This window comes from Rhineura floridana, chromosome 19, assembly GCF_030035675.1.
Source record: "Rhineura floridana isolate rRhiFlo1 chromosome 19, rRhiFlo1.hap2, whole genome shotgun sequence".
Lineage (NCBI taxonomy): Eukaryota > Metazoa > Chordata > Lepidosauria > Squamata > Rhineuridae > Rhineura > Rhineura floridana.
The window spans coordinates 16,541,987-16,564,242 of NC_084498.1; the positions used below are offsets into that span (position 1 = coordinate 16,541,987).

Sequence of the window (22,256 nt, forward strand, 5' to 3'; positions counted from 1 at the left end):
TTTAGTGCGAATTTCTCCTACTAAACACATTTTTGTAGGCACTTCTGACTCATGTACACATTTTTGCAAGCCATTCCAAATCATATAATACATTTTGCATGTTATTTTTGCTCATTTTTAGCCATACTTTCCCCTAATATATGCATTTTTGAAGCATTGTTTGGTTGGCAAACTGCATTGCAAAATTCAGATAAGTGCAAATTTTGAAGGATGTCTGCGTTTCGGTACTCATATTGTTTTGGAAAGTGTAAATTTGATAGATTCAGCTTGAAATGTGAACTGAATTGAAATTGTCACTCATCCCTAAAAATGTTAAAAAGGACACCTGTTATCTTCTCCCTGGGGCTAGTATATGTACAAATTTGGTTACATAATGCAAGCCTACAATTATGCCCATAGGAATATAGGAAACTGCCTTCTACAGACTCAGACCATTGGTCATCTAGCTCATTATTGTCTACACTGATTGGCTGTGGCTCTTCAGGGTTTCGGACAAGGGGTTTCTCTCAGCCTTACCTGGAGATGCTGGATATTGAACCTGGAGCCTTTTGCAAGCAAAGCAGGTCCTCTGTTGCTGAGCTGTGCCACTCCTCCTAATAATAAAGCAAATCTCCAGACCTCACTGCTAAAGGGCTGAATTAAGTAAGAAGACAGGAAGCTGTCTGCTGTTGAGTTAGACCATTGATCCCTCTAGCTCAACTTTTAAAGGATCAACCTTTAACCCAAACATGCATTTGGGAACCCATTTCTTATACACATAGCCATATATCTGTATGGTGGTAAGTGTGGCTGTTGTGATCCACCTTAGATCAGGCCATGACCCAGTCCTGAGTTACCAGTTGTAGACCTATCGTCTACACTACTGGCTAATGTCATGCCTAGCCCTGGCCTGGTGCCAGACACTAAGTGCTCAGAGGATGAACCAGACACTCAACAGGTCAAGGACCTTGAGGAGCATGCAGGATCTCCTAAAACCAGTGCTGAGGATCTCCTTGAAGAGTCTCCTGGTGGGAGACCTGCTAAAGAACCCTTGGAGCTGACAAAGGAGGAGGTGGAGCCACCCCACATCCTCAAGAACACTGGTGTCAAAAGGTCCAGGCCCAGGCCAAGGAGTGACAACACAGCATGTTTCTACAGACTCGGGGCAAGCACATGGCTCTTGAGTAAGAGGTCTACTCATGAGTAAGCAATCCCTGGAACTCCTTTACTACCAACAGCTGGGTTAGAGTGTTAGCTAAAAGGTCACAGTGTAGAAGGTCTCCCTCTTGAGTCCTCCAATGGCTAGGAGTGATACAGGTCTGGAGGAAATAAGTGCACATTGTGGTGCTCCCTTTTTCTTGAGTCTTCATCTTTAATTAATCTGCATGCAAAGAAAAAATCAGTTTTAAAAAATGGACTGTTGCTTCAGCTTGTCTTGGGATTATGTTTTGGACCTAGGCTGATTCTTCGTGTTTAACCTTGTCTTGCTGAGACTACGCTGCACCTCAAATCCTGCTCTCTTGGGTAAGTGTTTTGGTGCAAGTCTTTTACTTCCTGGAACTGAGACCTTGGCCCATGAGCCCCATACACTCCTTGGAGCATGGTGACTAGCAGCACCAGCTCTGTAAGCTTTTGGACAGGGTCTTTCCCCAGGTGCTTCTAGATATTGGGGATTGAACCTAAAAGCCATTCGCACACAAAGCATGAGCTCTGCTACTGAGCTGCAGCTCCTGTCCTTTGTAGTCGATAACACCCGTCTGCTTTATGGGTCTCTACAAAATGCCCGGAGAGCCAGTGTGGTTAAGGTGTTGGACTACAACCTGGGAGACCAGGGTTTGAATCCCCACACAGTCACGAAGCTCACTGGATGACCTTGGGCTAGTCACTGCCCCTCAGCCTCAGAGGGAGGCAATGGTAAACCACCTCTGAATACCGCTTACCATGAAAACCCTATTCATAGGGTCGCCATAAGTTGGAATTGATTTGAAGGCAGTACATTTACAAAATGCCCAGTGAAGAGGCAATTAAGAGACATTGCTTTTGTTAAAATGCATCTCCCAGCTGCCAGGCTTTGTAGCAAAACTGGTTGGATGCAGCACCTTCTGCCTTCAAATAATCCTTGGACAACTTATTTCAAGCAGAAAACTCATTGCCTGTTGTTTTTTTTAAGAAATAGACTGGAATACTTTTTTTAAAAGCAAGCTTTTGTAACCTTGAGTGCATTCTTGTGTATACTTCACCTTTTCACACTCGATGATACTTAAACCTGATGTTTAATCGGAAGGTGAGGGAGGGAAATGAGAAAGTTACTGAAAGCAAGTTATGTTTCCACCCCCACTGGAGTAGTCCTTATATTTTTCTTTTGTTCTTACTCCAAGGAATGCAGAGTTGTTTAACTAGAGTCCCTTGACCCCTTTCTTCATTCTCATAGCAGCCCTCTCGGGAAGAGCAGATTCACACCATACATTTAAAGCACATGACTTTTTCCAGATAATCCTGGGAACCTACAGTTCCTAGGATTCTTTGGAGGAAACGATGTGCTTTAAATGTGCATTGATTGTGCTTTCCATGCATGGTGTGGGTCCATCCTACAGACAGGGACTGGTCTAGGAATGGATGTATCTGTCAATTTTAGTTTCTCTCTGTTTCTTACTTCCCTAATTTTCAGTTTGGTTCTCTACCTTTCTGCATCAGTTTGTGACTATTATTATTATTGTAAGTCCTCATGAAAATTCATCAGCCATTTTTGTGTGCATTTCTTGTAATAAATACATTTCTGCCCTAATATACACATTTTGCAAGCAATTTCCCCTAATATAATTCATTTTTGTATGTTACTTCCACTAATATATGTATTTTTGTGCAGACCTTTCCCTAACAGATGCTTGTGGGGGTGCGGTGGGGGCTAGAACACCCCCCCAAAACTGGAGACATGCACAGTTTAAATGGCAGCTATGTTCTGGTTTGCATATTGCTTCAGGAACTATGACTTTGGTAGGTTCATATTAAGATGCAACTTGAACCAAATTTCTTCCCCCATCCCTAGACTGGCCCTAAGTTGGTCAATAAATTTGCTTGTGAAGCAGATATTTAAACCTGAGTCTCTCCAATCCTAACTGCTAAACCAGGTTAAAAACCTGAGGAGTCAGATGAGGAAGCTGCTTGATAGCATGTCAGAGCATTGGTCCATCTAGCTTAATACTGTCTCCACTGGGTGGTAGCAGCTCTCCAGGGTCTCGGGACTAGCTGAAGAGATCCAAGGGAGGGTGTTTGCCAGTCCTACCTGGAGATGCCAAGAATTGAACCTGGGACCTTTTGAATACAAAGCACATGCTGTAACAATGAGTGGTGGCCCTTCCACACTGAACTTCAGGAGTGCTTGGATTCTCCTAATAAGTTACTAGCCAGTAGAGGTAACAAGCTTTGCAGGAATACCATGGTAAGTCAAAAACAGTGTGATGTAGTGGACAGAGTGCTGGATTAGGATCATAGAGACACCCAGGTTCAATTCTCCACTCAGCCATGAACCTCACTGGACAGCCTTGGGCCGCTTGTTCTCTCTCAGCCTAACCTACCCCACAGGAATGTTGTGAGAATAAAACGGAGGAGCAGGGAGTTAGAACCACCTGGGCTGCCTTCAGCTTCTTTGAGCAAGGGCAGGATAAAAACAGAGGGTTGGATCCAGACTAAGTTAGCTGCACTTAAGCATCATTTATTTCAATGGGAACTAAGTTAAGACATGACTAACGTGTCCTATTGATTTCAATAAGACCTAACTTTAACTAACTTGGTCTAGATCCAACATATAATGATATATTTGGTGGCAAATCCAGGATTTCCTACTGTGTGAAACCCCCTCCAATCATAATCCATGCAGATTTCTATTAAACTGGAGCCCTCTGCTATAGGACAGGGAGCTTTTTCTGCCTGCGGGCCACATTCCCTTCTGGGCAACCTTCAGAAGGCCATATGCCAATGGTGGAGCCATTAATGCACACTTTACCTTTCTACAATAGGCTAGTTTCTACAAATGCACACTCCCCTCTCTATCCTGCATCCAGACACGCAGGAGGCATCCCCACATTTGCTATAGAATCAGTCAGCTGTGTGGCACTACCTGGAATCCCTCACATTTGGACACCCCATCCTGATGCATGGCACAATATACATGGATGCTAGACATTAATTTGTTCACAAGAGACTTTTGCAGAAAGTAGTGTTCAATATGATACATGCACTCGAGAGAGAGAGAAAGAGAAATCTGTGTAAATGGAATGTGTGTGCTCTCTTTTGTTGGCTATTCACCCACATGAACCCCAATCTGGATTCATTTCCAGAGCCTCCTTCCAGCATATGCTGTTTGTAAATATCACAGTGATCACTGCCTGCAATATTTTCCCTGCTGCTACCAAGAAGACAGTTGCCATGACCTGTTCCCATAATGTTTTGAAATGCTGATTAGGGTTTAACATTAGCAGGTTCTGGTCTGTTTTTTTTTTCAGATCAACAAAGCCAGTGTGGTATTTTCTGGAGGGGGGAGGATCAGCAGCAGCGATGTTGTCACATTTGTGCATTTATTTACAGCATTTGGACCCTGCCCTTTAGCCATAAAAGGCTCTCTGTGGACCTTATCAAAATCAATATTAAGAATCTCGGGTGGCATGGTGGAGAAATTTGGTTCAGTTTGCTTTTAAAGGCAAGCTTGTCAAATCCACACTTTAGAAACATTATGCAGACTGAAACACAGCCATCTTCTGAAATTCCCCCACCTCTGACATTTGCAGTACAATTCTCCAGCCACGCAATATGCACAATATTGCATATATTAGTGAAAATAACATGATACAAAAGCACATTACATTAGAGAAAATTGCTTACAAAATTTGTTTGTTAGGAGAAAATCACACTGAAATGCTCACAAATTTTCATGAGCCTGTCAGCTTCCTCCGTCTCAGTGTTTCCCTTGTGCTCGTAGAACTCAGCAGGAAGGAGGATGGGAACAAAACTAGAAATAGGAAGCTCTGCCACCTTTCAAAGGCGATGTGTCTACACAGCCCAGCCTAAAAGGAAGAAGAAATAATAATGGCCTCTGCGACTGCCAGACTGTACCAGTCAAGATAGCCAACTCCCAGCTTCAACAGAAATCTTCAAGCACCGCTCATCTTTCATTGCAAGCACTTTTTGCAACCGCTTTAAGAATCCTGTGTGCTGAAATGAAAGGGGAGGGGAGGAAAGAGTAACCAATTTCCCTAAAGGATGAATGCTAAAAGCAAAGAAGCCATATAAACTGGGATAGGAGAATTATGGAGCCTCTTTGCTGCCTCCTTGGAGGATCCGGAGAGCTCAGTTTCAAGCCCAACGTAGCAATCAAGGAGAGGAGAGGGAGCCATTATCATAATGCACAATAGTATTTGAGAGAGCTTTTGAAGTTTTCGACTGAGATGCTATAATTAAGGGGAAACAATCAAGGCTCACCAGTTGCCATCTGAAGCAAAGAGAGGAAGACATCACTAGCTAAGTTCTCCTAGGAGATAATGAACACACACACACACACACAGACAGCACTAGAACCTGGCTGCAGCATTTTTTCCCCTAGCTGCAAAAGAAAAGAAAAAAGAGAATTGAGAAGGGCTGTAGCTCAGCGGCAGATCATCTGCTGTGCATGCAGATGGTCCCAGGTTCAATCTCCAGCATATCCAGGTAGGACTGGGAAAGGATTCTGCCTGAAACCCTGGAGAGATGCTGCCAGCCAGTGAGGACAATACTGAGCTAGGTGGACCAATGTGAGCTGTTGTGAGGCACCTTCCTATATTCTTATAATGGCCAGGATGCAAAGAAGCACACAAGCAACTGCCTTGTAGTCACAGAAGATTTTTTGCACTTGTGTTTCCTTGCACTGCCCCTCCCCATGCCATACAGCAAACATAGGGCTGCATCTATAGTTCTCTGTCAAGTAGCACAACAGTTCTTGTTTTGTTTTAGTATACTTTAACGTCTGTTTTCATGATGTTGTAGAGTGTTTGTCCAGAAACTGTGAGTTCAAATCCCCGCTCGTGTCTCCTGGGTGTCAAGGGCCAGCTAAAGATCACCCCCACAGGGCTAGGGGTTACATGCCCTGTCACCTGTGCAGCCGTGGGCAAGCCGCGTAGTCCCAAGGAGCCCAGTTTATTTATTTATTTCTTGTACTTATATGCCACCCCATAGCCGAAGCTCTCTGGGCGGTTTACAGTAACTAAAAACATTGCCCCCCAGCTGGCAGTTGCAGACAAGGAAGGGGATGGCTTGTGCAGCTGTGGCAAGCTGAGCAGGCCCTAGCCAGCTGGGGAGGACTACCCTCAGAGGGAGGTAATGGTAAGCCCCCTCTGAATACCACTTACCATGAAATCCCTATTCACAGGGTAGCCATAAGCCAGAACTGACTTGAAGGCAGTCTATTTCCACTTCATTTTTAGTGTTTTTGTTTGCCACCCTGGGCTGCTGCTGAAAGGAAGGATAGGATATATTTATTTATTTTATTTATTTATTATTTGATTTATATCCAGCCCTTCCTCCCAGCAGGAGCCCAGGGCAGCATTTAATCAATCAATAAATCGATAGTAGAGTTCAGGGTTCTGGTTTTGGCATACAAAGCCCTAGTAGACAGCTTGGGACCAGGATACCTGAAAGGCCGTCTTATCCCTTATATTCCCAGTCGATCACTTGGCTCTGCAGGTGAGGGCCTCCTGCAGATACTATCTTATCAGGAGGTCCGTTCCACACAACATAGGAAACAGACCTTTAGTGTAGTGGCACCGACACTTTGGAATTCCCTTCCCTTAAATATTAGACAGGTGCCATCTCTGTTATCTTTTCAGTGCCTACTTACGACCGTCCTCTTACAACAAGATCTCTTTCAAGTAGAGAACTTATCTCAGTCTGTGTCTGTGTTGGAATTGCTTTTTAAGAAGTTTGTAAAACTTCTTTTAAAAAGATGTTTTAAAAGATGTTTTGTTCTAATATATTTTAAAGTCTGTTTTAAGATGGTTTAGAGTGTTTTTGTTTGCTGCCCTGGGCTCCTACTTGGAAGGAGGACGGGATATAAATTTAATAAATAATAGTAGATAGGCGAGTTTTAATGTTGCTCAACTGAGGAATCCAACTGAACAGCTGCACTAGCAGACATGTTGTGCAAAAGATTGTGCAGCCTATTGCACAACAAAGTTACCAGCAACTGGCTTGTCCGTTCATTGTCTTGTGCAACAACATTCCACTGGTGCAAAACATTTTGCCAGTGGGACAAGTATACTGCTAAGTGACCTTAACTTAGTGCTACCTGGGTATGTTTTTTTTTAATAACAAAGTGGGGTCTGCCATTCAAATCAATAATTTATGCAAGCCAAGAGAGGCAGTGACTGAATTAAATAGGACTGAGACCTATGTCTAGCACGCTTACCTCTGTTCTTGCACACCTCGCCGCCACCGCCACAACCACCACTGTACCTTCCACATCTGCCACCTGAAGCAGCCACCTTTCTCTGCACCCATGGTAAGGCTGGCCCTGTAACTAGGGCCCCATCTGCACTATACATTTAAAGCGCTAAGATACCAGTTTAAATAGCCATGACTTCCCCCAAAGAATCCTGGGAACTGTAGTGTGTTAAGGGTGCTGGGAGCTGTTAGGAGACCCAAATTCTCCACGCAGAACTACAATTCTCAGAGTTTCCTGGGAAGAGGGATTGACTGTAAAACCCCTCCTGGAATTGTCGCTCTCTGGGGAGAGTAGGGGTCTCTTAACAGCTCTCAGAGGCCCAAACATACAGCTCCCAGAAGACATGACCGTTTATAGTGATATAATGCTGCTTTAGTCTAGTGCAGATGCGGCCTAGGTATCTGTGAATAGGAAGGTTCCTTCCATTTGTAGGCAGAGGAAGCTACCTTATACCAGGTCAGACTGTTGGTCCATCTAGATAGGAATTGTCTACCCTGATTGGCAGTGGCTCTCCAGGATTTCAATCAGAAAGGTCTCTTCCAGCCCTACCTGAAGATGCTGGGGGTTGAACCTGGGGCCTTCTGCAGCTGCTCTGCTACTGAGCCCTGTGGATATTGATAACCAAGAGCTCTCTGCAGCCACGCAGGGTCCTTGTTCTCCCCAGTCACTGGGTCTATGAGGTTTTCTTCACAAAGACAGGATGCCCTATGTAAGCTGGTTATTTATTCCCAAGTATAGGAGGGCATTCTCTTTGGCTCGATTTAATGTCCTACCCTCTAAACTTTAGGATGACAGATATAAAAAAACTCAAAGAAACAACAGATGTTGCCCTGTGATAATGACAAAGTGGAGTCTATTTCACACGTCCTGTTTAATTGCAGCTATTATGAAGGGGCCAGAAAAGACCTAGTATACTCAGGCCATTTTTTTGAGTCCCTTTTGGCTGTTTTACTTGAGGGTTCAGATAAGGCAATTACTGAGCAAGTGGCAAAATTCCTGAACTTGGCCATGAGGACTAGACCCTGTATGATTGTCAATGGTAATTAAATAACTTGAGGAGTTTATATAATCCAGTTTGTTGTTCATTGTACCCTGTGTTACTATGTAGTCTTATTTCATAACTCCTAGCATTATGTTTTATATTTATGGCCGATTGATTGATTGATATTGTGCATAGAAATCCAACTGATCCTGCTGGATCCTACCAGCGGAAGGGGAGGAGGCATTTTTTGCAAATCCCTCCTTTCCATCAGCCTTATGCGCTCCCTCTTAGGCTGCACCAGGTGGTCTCCTCATTGCAATCTTGTGGAACTGAAAATGGCTAATTCTTTTTGTGCAGAGCAGCTCATCTCTTGCAAAGTGATTTCCTCTTTCTCTTAGCAGCTCTGCTCTTGAAAAGCTGCTCCTGCTTCTCTTAGTAGCTAATAATGCTGATTAAGTGACCTCTGTAAAAGCAAGACATTTCTATTTTCACTGCTGGGCACATTGCTGAGGCACTGTGATATGTTATGCTGACACTTCAGTCGCTCAGAATTCTGGGACAGCACAACATTCCCAAAGGGGTTGACAGAAGTATCACCACAAACTCTCTGTGTGGTTATTATAAATGGCTTGGAGGCTACATACTGTAGCTTCTGCTGCAGTGACAATCCATGCCTTGAGTGATTTGTATTGAACTTTTGACCCTGGGCTAAATAAATCTTTGTTACAAAGAAACATGGATCACTTTGCTTTGCATTTGCCAGGAAATTCCTTGGTGGCTACTGTTTGGTCAACACAGACACCACCAGACTGCAGGCAGGGGGGCCACATCCAACTCGGATCAAGACAATGTATAACAGCAGTGACAACACCTATCATGCCTAGTCCTGACCTGGTACCAAACATGGAACCCTGCTAGGATGAATTGGACTTCCCACAGGTAGAGGCCCTTGAGAAGCAGACAGAGTCTCCCGGAACCAGTGCTGAGGATCCCCTTAAGGGGCCCTCTGATTTGAGACCTGCTGGAGAGCCCCTGGAGCTGTCAGAAGAGGAGGTGGAACTCAAGTCCACCAAAAGATTTGGGTCCAGGCTAAAGAGTGCTATCATTGTGTGCATCTACAAACCCAGAGTTGTGCTAGTCATGAATAAGGGGTCTACTCATGAGAAAGGAATCCCTGAAACGCCTTTAGTATCAGCAGCTATGTCTTCAGAGTGTGGTCCAGGAGGACAGAGTGTATAAGGTCTCCCTATTGACTTGGTCGAAATGACACTGGTATTTGCTTCTTTGCTTGTAATTCTGGTACACTCTCTTGGTTGTACTCCCTGTGGGATTGATCTTGGACTGTTTCCTGAACTTGCTTTTGCATCATGTTTGGACCTGATTCCCTGTGTTTGAGCCTAGATTGTTTGAGCAGTGCTGGACCAGAAACACTGCCTGAGCTGGTGAGTACTTTGGTGAGAGCCTTGTATCTCCTGGGACTAGACCAGCCTTTCCCAACCAGTGTGCCTCCAGATGTTGTTGGACCACAACTCCCATCAGCCTCAGCCAGCATTGCCAATGGTCAGGAAAGATGGTAATTGTGGTCCAACAACATCTGGAGGCACACTGGTTGGGAAAGGCTGGACTAGACCCTAGCCCTGGAGAGCACCCACTGGAATGTGACACACCCACAGCCAGTCTTCCTGAGCACCCTGCTCCCAGCCATTCCTCTGTATTACAGCACAGAGCTGTGCGCTACATGCAACCTTCCCTGTGATCCCTAAACTCAACTGCTGCCCTGTAAGGACAGGGGAGATATTTGATTCAGTTCCCATTTAAAACTGAATCTATCTGATCTGAACTTCCCAAAACAGTGTGTGAACTGAAACACAGCTATCCTCCAAAATTCATGCTTCTCTGAATTTTTTGATGGAGTTCTACAACCAAACAATATGTGCAAAAAATGCATATATTCATGAAAATATACAAAAATGCATTATATATGGGGAAATTGCTTGGAAAAAATAGGCAGGTTAGGCAAAACCATAGTGTGGTGGTGGTGGTTGTTATGTGCCTCCAAGTCGACTACGACTTATGGCGACCCTATGAATCGGTGACCTCCAAGAGCATCTGTCATGAACCACCTGGTTCAGATCTTGTAAGTTCAGGTCTGTGGCTTCCTTTATGGAATCAATCCATCTCTTGTTTGGCCTTCCTCTTTTTCTGCTTCCTTCTGTTTTTCCAGGCATTATTATCTTTTCTAATTAATCATGTCTTCTCATTATGTGTCCAAAGTATGATAACCTCAGTTCCATCATTTTAGCTTCTAGTGATAGTTCTGGTTTAATTTGTTCTAACACCCAATTATTTGCCTTTTTTGCAGTCCATGGTATCTGCAAAGCTCTTCTCCAACACCACATTTCAAATGAGTTGATTTTTCTCTTATCAGCTTTTTTCACTGTCCAACTTTCACATCCATACATAGAGATTGGAAATACCATGGTCTGAATGATCCTGACTTTAGTGTTCAGTGATACATCTTTACATCTGAGGACCTTTTCTAGTTCTCTCACAGCTGCCCTCCCCAGTCCTAGCCTTCTTCTGATTTCTTGGCTATTGTCTCCATTTTGGTTAACGATTGTGCCAAGGTATTGATAATCCTTGACAAGTTCAATGTCCTCATTGTCAACTTTAAAGTTGCATAAATCTTCTGTTGTCTTTACTTTAGTCTTAAGAAAGGTACCATCTTGTCCTTTGCCGCAGGCAGCAAAATGACTAGGCCCCAAGATCTGCCAGGATTGTTACGCTGCATGAGGGTCACTTGCATGGAGTGCACTTCATCCCATTTCTTTCCATTTCAGAGGAAACAGTCAACACCTTCTGCAGGTCAGAGGGATAACATCAGTTATATCCTTGCAAAACTAAATTGTCTCTCCCTGTGAAGAAATCTGACAGTTACCACTATTAACACAAAGCAACTTTCCCTGTAATACCAGACACCTTGTAACTGACAAAAGACATCATTCTCAATTTAAGTGCAACACAGAGTGGGAGAGGGAGAGAAATGGAATTAGACATATGTAGCTAGCTCGGAATGGGGAAGAGTGAGATTTGACAGAGTTAGGGCACATGTAAGTGATCTTGAGCATGCCTTTGTATTTTAGGGCAAGCATGCGGCCCTCCAGACCTCTCTGTCTGGCCCTTGGGAGTCTTCTCCAAACCACATCCCCTCCCAGAGGCCACACCCTTCCATCAGCCCTACTTTGCACTTTCCTTGAGTGGTTTTTTCCTGCCTGGATTGTGACTTTGAACTCTGAAAATGATTTGCTTTTCTGAATGGAGGCTAGAGAAGCATGTAGAAAGTTAGCTGTACAAAAGTAAAATTTACATTTATTGCTCTCCTCCCTTTTAATTTTGACTCCATCCACCACTGGCATGTGGCCCCCAAAAGGAAATGTGGGCAAAAAAGCTTCCCTGCCCAGATATAGTACCTGCAAACCCTCTTTTGGCTGAGTCTTTCGCTGCCCCACACCTGATATAGTGTGATATCAGGTGTAAGGCAGGTGGGCATAGCTTGGCCAAAACAGCCTCAGGGGCCACCTAGAGATGCCTGGTGGGCCAAATTAGGCTCTTTGGCTAAAGGTTCCCCACTCCTGGTATAGACTAAACTACAACCCATCAGCCCTAGTAAGCGTGCAGTCAGAGTGGGGGGAGAGAGATTATTTTTGCAGCAGTGTTGACAGATAGGAAATGTTTATTTGTTGAGCCTTGAAGGCTGGTGGCTACTGAGCTATGACACACACCCTAGACTTTTGTGTGGGCTGCAAAAGAACTGGAAGTTGCAATGGAACTGGCAAAAAGGTTTTGCTGGTGGCTGGAAGAAAATAATTGGTGGAAGGATGCTGGGTTAATGCGGGCTGTCTGCATGGGTGGGGGGGCATTGTAAGAAGACTGGAATAAATACTCACTGTTGTATAACCTCCCCACAAACAAATCTGAATTAATGCTGAATAAAAACCAGATATAGTCTAACCTCCACATAAGCTCTGTGCAAAAAGGATCCGTGAACAGTATATGTATATATGTGGAGGCATGCCCAGAGTTTAAGCTTAGAGATTCTCCAATGTTTTAGCATTATCCACAATAGCTTTCGAGTTGCCTTGGATTTTATCCCAGATTTGTGAATTACAAAAGGCAGTGCCTTGCGGCAAAAGCTGTTCTGGTCTATGCCGTACATGGATTTTGTTTTGACTGGCAGCTGCGGAGGATGACATCACACTATCATTCTGAATGCTGACTAGTTGGGGAGCTGGGAGAGAGAGAAGGAAAAATGGTTTGTTAAATTGGCCAGGGAAAAGTGGAATTGGGGGGTGGGGGTTATGTTCAGCAGCTGAAAATCAATGCTAACTACAATTGATCCACTTTCAAGTATTTCTCAATAGCTTCTTTATTCAATGGAGAGTGCTTTTTACAAAAAATATACATTCTCTTAACAGCCCAATCCTAACCATGTCTACTCAGAAGTAAGTCCTATTCAATTCAGATGGGGCTTTTTTAATGTATTGGATCTCTTTTGCACAACCACCCCCCTTTTTTATCTGTCTGAAAAAGGGAGCAGCATACATTCCCAAGCAAACAACTAAAGGGTGAAAGCCTTTAATATGATGTATGCCAGCCACTCCCAACCCAGCACCTTCCATTTGTTGTGGACCACAATTCCCATCATCTGTGTCTCTTGGCAATGCTGGCTAGGGTTGGTGGTAGCTGGAGTTCAGCAACCTTTAGAGCAGCCTTTCCCAACCAGTGTGCCTCCACATGTTGTTGGACCACAATTCCCATCTTTTCTGACCATTGGCAATGCTGGCTGAGGCTGATGGGAGTTGTGGTCCAACAACATCTGGAGGCACACTGGTTGGGAAAGGCTGCTTTAGAGGACCAAAGGTTGAGGAAAGGCTGTTGTATAAGATATGGCCGATGGTTTATCCTGAAGCATCATGGGGGAGAGGGGAACAAATGCCCTTCTTTGGGAATAATAATGTAGCGTTAGAATGTTACAGTTCCTGAGACCAAAGCCCCATCTGCACTACACATTTAAAGCAGTATTATACCACTTTAAATAATCATGGCTTCCCACACAAAGAATCCTGGGAACTGTTGTGTGTGAAGGGAATTGTCAGGAGACTTCTTGTCCCCTCATAGAGGTACAGTTCCCAGAGTGATTTAACTATCAAAGTCCATCTTTCCAAGGAACTCTGGGAATTGTAGCTCTCTCAGCACCCTTAATTAATGACAGTTCCCAGGATCCTTTTGGGGAAACCATGGCCATTTAAAGTGGTATAATGCTGCTTTAAATGTGTAGTGCAGATGAGGTCTAGGTTCTACTTCATTGCAAAGGAGGGCTCTAGGCACTTTTATGCTACTACAGTGATGTAAGGGTACTTCCAGACTGTCACTATTTTCGGCTGGGATTCACTCACATATCAGCTCATTCAGGTTGTGGAAATAGTTGATTGGGAGGTCTTGCCCACTTCCCCCCAAAGAGCAGACTTTACGCAATAAGGAAAATGATGGGGAAATGCACTAGAAAGAGTGGGATAATACTTGTTTTGTGGCAATGTCATCTGACCTCCCCACAAACAAATCAGAACGAATGTTCATTAAATAGCCAACGTTGTCTAGACATTGTTTGTCTAGTGCAAACAAACTGGAATGTATGCTTAATAAACAGGTTGTAAGCTGCTTTGAGGGCCTTCTTTTTTATAGATAAGTGGGCCATGAATTTAAATATTAAACCATCATATAAATTTATTATGCAGCCATTGTGAGAATACTGTGTACTGTTCTGGTCACCGTCTCGAAAAGGACCAGACCTGTTTGAACCAACAGGTCTGAGCTGCAAGAAAGGGGAACATAGGAAGCTGCCTTACAGAGTCAGACCATTGGTCCATCTAGCTCAATATTGTCTACACTGACTGGCAGCTGCTCTCCACAGTTTCAGGCAGAAGTCCTTCCCAATCCTACCTGAAGATGCTGGGGGTTGAACCTGGAAGCTTCTGCATGCAAGGCAGATACTCCACCACTGAGCTATGGCTCTTTCCAATGTTTTCCTAATGTTTTTAAGAAGGATTTCCTGATGGTATGATAGTGGATCAGACTGCCTTGAAAACTGATGGATTCTCCTTCATTAGTTTTTAGCAGGGGCTGGATGACCACATATCAAGGATGCTGCAGCAGATTTCCTGCATTGGAAGACAGTTAGACTAGATGAACTTTGAGGTACCTTCTAATTTTTATTTTCCTCATGATTTTTCAGGGGGTATCTGGCTGGCCACCACAAAATGAAACACAGTCTTGTTCTAATGCAGCCTAAGCAGTCTTTAACTATGATTCCCCTCTCCATTAATCCTATTATGTTCCAGCGAGTTGACAGTTATGCCACAGAGTAAGCTGCTGTTATCTAGTCAAATGATCATTTAATGTTCTTTATTTCATCATTTCTTTTTCTGCCTCAAGAAAATTGATTCCTTGGCTTTTATGTTCAGGGAATTTTGTTGGGCTATGATTATGAAGCAAACGGAATGCAGTTCCATTGATTCACTTGACTGTGCGGTTTATAATCTTTTCAGTTTATGTCTTTTTTTTAAAAAAAAGAAATTGTTGGTGTCAAATTAAAAGAAAAAGAAGAGAAGATGTATGCTTATTTGTTTGCTCAAACACATTCCACAACACGATCTCTTGCTTGTACACGCGGAGCCTGCATCCAATCAGCTTCGCTATGACTTGAGATGGTTCGGCATGTAGAAAATGATCCTTTCCAGACCATTAAACTTTAGTATTTGCAGATATGCAACGTTTTAATCTGAGGAAAGCTCTTCAAATCAGGTTTTGTGGAAATGATGTTTCTGTCTTGGTCCTGTCTGAACATTTCCAGCCCATTAAACTGAGGGACTTGGATCCAAAATATTCAGTATCTCTGTAATTCCTAGTACCAATTCCAGTTTTGGGGTTGTGGTGGGAAACTCTTGGAAAAGATGCTTTCAGTTGGAGCAGGTCCTTCTTACCACTCCCCATTACTTTTTCTCTCTGCTTGGACTCAATCTGCATTATACCACCCCCATAGAGAGGGGAGAGGGTGCTACTAGGGATGGACCTAAGGGTGCTTCCAGAATGTTGCTATTTTGGGGTGGGATTCAATCGCATACTGGCAGATGCAGGTTGCACAATTAAAGTTGATTTGGTGCTCTGTTCAAGAAGCCTACTCTTCCCCCCTCAAAATCAGACTTCTTGTGATAAGTGACAGGGGAATGCAGAGGATAACAATTGTTTGATGCAATATCTTGTAATATCCCAGCAAACAAAGCGGAGTGGATGCTGTGTAAATGGCCGATATTGTCTAACTATCCCACAAACAAATCGGAATGGATGCTGTGTAAATAGCAGATGTTGTCTCACTTCCCCACAAACAAATCAGAATGGATGCTCAGTAAATGGCCAACATTGTCTCACCTCCCCACAAAAAAATTGGAGTGGATGCTCAGTAAATGGCTGACATTGTCTAACCTCCCTGCAAGCATATTTTGACACATGCTCAATAAACAGGTTGCCTAGTAGCAACCTAAGTCTGGGGCAAGCCTTTTTATATAGGGCAGTGGCCAGGCATTTTAGGGGAATCAAGATGGTGGGCAGTTGGGATATATTCTCCATCCCTTCATTCCTGCAGCATGCTTGGCTACTACCCTGTAAAAATCAGCTATGGCTAGTAGACTAATAAACTCTGATAGATTGGTTTTAAAAGAAAGCGAAAGCAGGTAATCATACAAGAGGAGGAGAGTGGAGTGATGAAACAGTTGTAGGGGGAGGAAGACAGTCTGGTGGGGCAGGAGAGAGAAAGCAGGAAAGCCAGGATGGCATTGGGTGGGGAAGTGACCAGGACAGCACAACAAGCCTACCCCCTGCTCCTTCAAAACTGGCAGCAGTGCTGGAGAGAGGACAAGGTACAGGGAGATTATGGATGCTTCTCTGTTTGCTCAGAGATGGCAGGAACAAGCAGTTAGGAGCAGCACGGTCAGAAGACTCAGGGATTGTCAGTGGTCCCCCCAACAGAGGTGTGGGGTCTTGCCAAGTGCCTGACAATGCCAGCCCTTCAACCTCCAGCCCAGTTTCATCCTCCTCAGAAGAACACAAGTGGGTGGAAGGATGTGAGTTGCTATCAATACAGCCCACATGAGCTGATATGGAGGTGTTCTCTTGTGGCAGGTGGTTCCACAGTTTTGGGATGATAACAAGGAAAAGCTCTCTGGTCTGCTGCAGCTAATTATAGCAAGCATGTATCTGAGACACTTTGGGATATGGGCGCCTTAAAGCCCATCTCCTTCTCATGTGTGCCATTCAACATCTGCAGTCCTGTTCTGTGAGGTTTGGTAGACATTTACTGTGTGTGCCTCTTGGCTTGTCCTGCAACTCTAAGCTGACCTATTGCCTTCAACTCTAGTGGAGGATGTTGTCCCATTGCCAATATTGAAGAGACCTAACCAGGGCCAGCCCTACCATTAGGCACAATTAAATGACCATCTTGGGCAGCAGATGCCTGAGATATGATAGCACTCTTCAAGTTCTTGAAAGGTTGTCACATTGAGGAGGGCCACTTCTCGATCATCCCAGAGTGCAGGATATAGAATAAAGGGCTCAAGTGACAGGAAGCCAGATTTAAGCTAAACAACAGGGAAAACTTCCTAACTGTTACAACTGTACGACAATGGAACCAATGACCTAGGGAGGTGGTGGGCTCTCCAACACTGGAGGCCTTCAAGAGGCAGCTGGACAGCCACCTGTCAGGGATGCTTTAACTTGGATTCCTGCATTAAGCAGGGGGTTGGACTTGATGGCCTTATAGGCCCCTTCCAACTCTACTATTCTATGCTGGGGGAGGAGGGACAGCAGCAGCCTCCCTTGCTTCTGTATGTGGAATGAGGAGGGATGCCATCTTGTACTTTCCTTCAGGCAGCAAAATGTCTTGGACAGGCCCAGGACCCAACTTCCAGCCCAGTCACCTTCCCTACATGGAATGGGAACACAATGCCATCTTGTCCTGGCGTTGAGTTCTCAGGAGGTTTGCTTGTGGAAGCCAAAGTCCCTCTTGCCATGCCCAGATGTGCTGTCTTCTTCAATTAGCTCCCCTTGAAACTCTACAGAGCCACTGCCAGTCATTCTAGACAATGCTGCACTAGATGGGCCAATGGTCTGAACTGGTATAAGAAACTTTCCTATAGCTATATGCTATCCAGTAGAGCTGCCAGCAGGTGGTTATCGTATGCAAATTTGGTGACGGGGGCCAAAGGAGAGTAATTGCTTCTATATACCTGGATATGTTGATAATTTTTCCAGATTTCTTTGGGGAAGGGATGTAGCACCAGTGGGAGAGCATCTGCTTTCTAATCAGAAGGTCCCAGGTTCAATCCCTGGCATCTCTTGGTAGGAAATTTCTTACCTGATACCCTGGAGAGCTGCTGCCAGTCAGTGTAGACAATACTGAGGTTGATGGGCTGACTGGGTATCGGGCAACTTCATCTGTTCCTACAGATGTGTAAAGTGCCACTTTCTTCCATTCAAATAAATGGCTAATTTGCTAATGTTCCGTTAAGGAAGGATTCAGTCTTTCCCTAATGAACACAACGGCTCTTCTGAAAAGAGTAGTCATTTTATTTTATTTTTTAAAAATGTTCAAAACACACAATTATTTTAGAAGAAAATCTTCCTTAAGTGTTTGGAAGCATGTTCTGTGTTCTTGAACTAATTATGGCTTCCCTTGCCACATCTCAGCATGTAAAACCAAAGCTAAGGGAAGAAATGTGTGAAAAATCTATCAGGGAACTTGGCAAGCTGTTTTTCGTGGGTTTTTTTTTTAATGTAATGTAACATGATGGGGATTATCAGTTTTCAGTTAAGACACAGCTGTCTGTGGCATTTGTAAGAAATTAATTCTGAATGAGAAGCATGAAGTGTGATGCAGCCTCAGCGCAGCTTTCTTCCAAAACCACATTTCTCTTCTCCCTTAAATAAAGAAATCTCTCCCCACACAAAGGTGACCACAAGCTTACACAGGGGGTAGCCAGCATGTAGCCCTCCAGATGTTTCTGGGCTACAACTTCCAACATTCCTCACCACTGGCCATGCTGGCTGGAACTGATGGAAGTTGGAGTCCAACAGCATTTGGAGAGCACCATGTTGACTACCAGTGGTTTACACTGTGCTGGGAATGAGAGATAGCTTTGATTCATTTCTCATTTAAAGCAAACCTGCCAAATTCACTCTTTATAAAAATGCAGTCATCTGCCAAAATTTGCAATTCTCTGAAATTTGCAGTGCAGTTCTCCAGCCATGCAGTGCACAAAAATTCATATATTAATAAAAGTAACATACAAAAATGCATTATATTACAGGAAAATCCTTTGTAAAAACATTTCTATTAGGCAAAACACCATACAAAAAGGTGTGTATTGTGAGGAATATGCACTAAAACTCTTGAAAATTTTTCATTTGTAGGAATTAGGAAATTTTCGTTTGTGGGAATTAGGAGAAATATCCCCTGAAATGCTGACAAATATTCAGGATTTTTTTTTAATTTCAAGCTGATGTGGAAATGTGGAAGACTGAATTTAAGGTTGGAAAAATAAGAAATGGAGACAAACCGAAATTGACAGATTTGCCCATGCCTACACTATACTATTGCATTTTGAAATGGAATAACAATCTTTTAAAAAACCGAATATTTTTACAATTTGGATATTTATTTTTGTCAGTTAGTGGTATGTGCAATGATAACCAAATGTGAGCTTGACCAAAGTTTTGCTAATTGCCTGTTTTAATTTAAGTTATTCTATAATTTAGAGATGGATTGATTCCATAAAGTAAGTCACAGACCTGAACTTACAAGATCTGAACAGGGTGGTTCGTGACAGATGCTCTTGGAGGTCGCTGATTCATAGGGTCGCCATAAGTCGTAGTCGACTTGGAGGCACATAACAACAACATATTTTATTTATTTTATTGCTTACATTTATATCCCACCTTTCCTTCAAGAAATTCAAAGTGGTGTACATGCTTCTCCTCCTCCCCATTTTATCCTCACAACAACCCTGTGAGGTAGGTTTGGCTGAGGAACAGTGACTGGCCCAAGGCCACCCAGTGAGCTTCATCTCTAAGTGGGGATTAGTGCATCCCATACATGTTTACTCTCAAGTACGTCTAGTGCTTACTCTCAGGCAGGGGTATTGCTAAGTACTTAAAGGACTTGGGGGCACAGTCCTGTGACAAATTGGCATGTGCTAATTTGCATGAATTTATGCCCCTGGGAAATTAAGATGGTGAGTGACTAGAATCTCACCAGTATTGGACTTCTCAGTGTGTCTGGAGCAAAGTCAGGGGAAATTTTAAAAGGGGGTGGGGGAAGAGAAGCTGGAGAAATGAGGCCCATCACAAAATATTTTGTGGGCCTCAAGAATGTTCCTGCACCCAGGAAACTCTGCACAGAAGGGTTTGTAGTCCTATTGTCTGAACAGGAGCTATGAACAACTATATTTCTTCAAAGATTTTTAATCTTTGGTTACTTGTGTGATCTTTTATTTTAAAGGCAGTGTTTTTATAGCAGTTTTATTGTAATTCAGAGCCATAGTTCAGTGGTAGAGCACCTGCTTTGAGTTCAGAGGGTCCCTGGTTCAAACCCCAGCATCTTCAGATAGAGCTGGAAGAGATTCTCTGCCTGAAATCCTGGACAGCTGCTGCCAGTCAGGGTAGGCAATACTGAGCTAGAAGACAAATGGTCTGACTCAGTATAAGGCAGCTTCCAGTGTGGTGTAGTGGTTAGAGTGTTGGACTACGACCTGGGAGACCAGGGTGCAAATCCCCACACAGCCACAAAGCTCACTGGGTGACCTTGGGCCAGTCACTGCCTCACAGCCTCAGAGGAAGGCAATGGTAACACCACCTCTGAATACCACTTACCATGAAAACCCTATTCATAGGGTCACCATAAGTCAGGATCGACTTGAAGGCAGTCCATTTCCATTTCCAGTGTTCCTCATTAGAAAGCAACAGCAACAGTCAGTTCTTGAGAGCCAGGGGAATATCTATAGGTGTATTTGTATATAAAGTTGCATTGCCAGTGTTGTAAATAAGTAAAGCTGCCTTTTCATGCCGATAACCACAAAGAGTCTTGGGGCATCATCAAGAGCGACACATTTATTGTGGTGCATAAGCTGCTGTGGCCTAGTCCACTTCACCCGGTGCACAAAGTATACACAAAGAAGGGAGGGGTGGGAGGGAGGAATTGTCATCTGTGAAGTCAGAGGGAAGAGAAATGCAAAAAGTGCTGATGATGACAATTCAATTGGAGCTAGACTGTTTTCAAAATTAGCACAGTAACCCGTTGCAGCAGCAATGATGGATGATAAAGCTATCGACTTGGTGATGCTGAGTTAATTACCATCTGTCATGGGATAGGTAACAATTTCCAAGTGGACACATTGGCTGGGGGAACCCTGGGTATTGCAAAGGGGTTTGGGTAGTGTCTTATGGCAGAGGGAATGTTTCCTACATGGACGGTTAGATCAGCCTGTGGATGTCATGCCTAGCCACCCTGACCTGTTAGCAAGCACAGAAACTTCAGAGGATGAACTAGACACTCTACAAGTCTCTGATTCCTTGTTCTCTGGCTCCATGTTCCAAAACATAGGCTCCATCTGCACTATATATTTAAAGCAATATCATACCACTTTAAACAGTCATAGCTTTCCCCAAAGAATCCTGGGAACTGTTGTTCCCAGCTGAGACTTGCTGGGAGACCACCATTTCCCTCACAGAGGTAACATTCTCAGAGTTCCCTGGGAAGAGAGATTGATAGTTAAACCACTCTGGACATGGTAGCTTTGTCTCCTAACAATTCTCAGCACCTTTAACAAGCCACAGTTCCCAGGATTCTTTGGGGGAAGCCACAACTGTTTTACAGCAGTGTGATATGGTTTTAAGTATATTGTGCAGATGTTGTTCTAGTCTGTGCTGCCCCTTCAACTCTGCTCTCCTTTGTATGTTTTTTGCTAAGAGATTTATACCTTCTGGTACTGGGACAGTAAGATCCTCCGTGGCGCAGAGTGGTAAGCGGCGGTAACACGGCCGAAGCTCTGCTCAAGGCCGGAGTTCGATTCCAACGAAGGGAGGAAGTCGAATCTCCGGTAAAAGGGGTTGAGGTCCACCCAGCCTTCCAAAGGCCGGGGAAGGAACTGGCAATCCCACCCCATATATATGCCTAGTAAAAGTCGCAAGACATCACCCTAAGAGGCGGAAACGACTCGCATTACAAGTGCAGGGACACTTTTACCTTTACCTTTTTACTGGGACAGTTGAGCCTTGTGCTCATCTGTTGTAAACTGGGGGTGCAACTTAAAGCCAAGGTAACTGCAACATTAAATGTGTTAGTTCTTTTAAAAAAACACACGCAGGTTTTTTAAAAATTGCAGATAGCATCAGCTGGAGGGCAGGGCTGATAATCAGAACACAGGTGTGGAGAAGGAATTTTTTTTAACAGTTGCCACCCTTGCTTCAGTCCTGAGGAATATCTTTCCTCTGAAGCTAGATTTGCATTGGGAGGAAATTCCCTGCTGGCACTAAATGGAGAGGGGGATTTCCTCCCAGTGCAAATTATGCAATAGGAGCAGGTTGTGGGTAAAAAACCTTCATTTCCACAGAAATTGCTGCTGTGACTAGATCCAAGACTCTAGTCATGTTACTGATCAAAGTAAAAACCTGTCACCACCTGTTCCCACACTTGCTGTTGCTCAGGGTGTCCCTGGTTCA

At 43.9% G+C, this 22,256-nt stretch overlaps 1 protein-coding gene across 5 annotated transcripts in view; it reads left to right on the plus strand.

Annotated features, from left to right (window-relative positions):
- Positions 1 to 1,268: 1,268 nt before the first annotated feature.
- FBRSL1 (fibrosin like 1) overlaps positions 1,269 to 22,256 on the plus strand; it is a 999,197-nt gene continuing 978,209 nt past the window's right edge. For 4 of the 5 annotated variants that reach the window (XM_061603169.1, XM_061603170.1, XM_061603175.1 and 1 more), the window contains exon 1: positions 1,269 to 1,503. The gene's annotated coding sequence lies outside the window, so the exon portion shown is untranslated. Of the gene's footprint in view, positions 1,504 to 14,596; positions 14,685 to 22,256 lie in introns of all 5 variants that reach the window. The other variant, XM_061603171.1, reaches the window with a different exon arrangement.